The following is a 1,083-nucleotide window of genomic DNA, read 5'->3' on the forward strand; positions in this document are numbered from 1 at the left end:
TCTTAATAATAATTATGAATATAGCATTTCATTGTTCTATTTAGTTCTTATATAATCATCAAGAACCTTGGTATCCGGTCGTTTGATCGTCATTAATAAAGTACAATTTTTATTTTTAAAATAAATAATCATTGGACTATTTCTATTTCAAAAACTATTCATCCATGTAAAACAATATCAATAAAAATACGATTATAAGATCGCATAACATTCATCCTACTATTCTCTAAAATTCGTCTTCCTCCTTTTTTCACGCCTGAATTTTTGCAACGACACCAATCATATCTTCTTCCATACGCTGTCTATTTTTTTAAATAATAACAATGTTATAAATTATATCTAACGGAATTTGATTGAGAATATTTGAAGATAATTACCGTGTAGTTTAAAGGGAAAGGAAACGACTTTGATTTTTTGCGATCAATAGTTTCTCTGCAGATTTTCACAAAAATAGGATTACGTTCAAATTTACGGAAAAAATGCTAGTAAAATGTTTCATTAAATTTTAGTATCAGGATGACTTTAAAACACTTAAAATTTCCGTAATAATACCAAATAAACAAATGATTAACAAACGTTAGAAGATGATCCAAACAAATAATTAGTGTCAAAACCGCCTTTTAACATAGAATTACTACCGAACAATAGCCGAAAGACGTTGTATTGCTGACTCTGCATCTCTAATATGTTGATTAATCACACTAAATGTTGTTATATCCGTGGAAATAAGAGTTATTAATTTAAATCAATAACTATTAATTATTTTTAAAATATACCATAACTTCTGGGATATTATTAACACCATTCACAGTCTTTCTGCAATAATAATCAGTAAATACAAATGTTAATATGATTATCTGAATCAAATATATATATATATATATATATATATAAATAATTTTCATTTAAAATGTAAAACAATACCTGTTTTTCACCATACGATTATTGGTAGATTCATCTAAACAATGTTTAAATTTAATTAAATAATTAGAAATATATTAATAAAAGGAATTTTAAATTTAGCAACATACCTTTTAGCATAGATGAAGATGCAGAATTCAAATAAGAAATTTCGATAGTCCT

This window comes from Camelina sativa, chromosome 17 (assembly GCF_000633955.1).
Source record: "Camelina sativa cultivar DH55 chromosome 17, Cs, whole genome shotgun sequence".
In the NCBI taxonomy this organism is placed as follows: domain Eukaryota; kingdom Viridiplantae; phylum Streptophyta; class Magnoliopsida; order Brassicales; family Brassicaceae; genus Camelina; species Camelina sativa.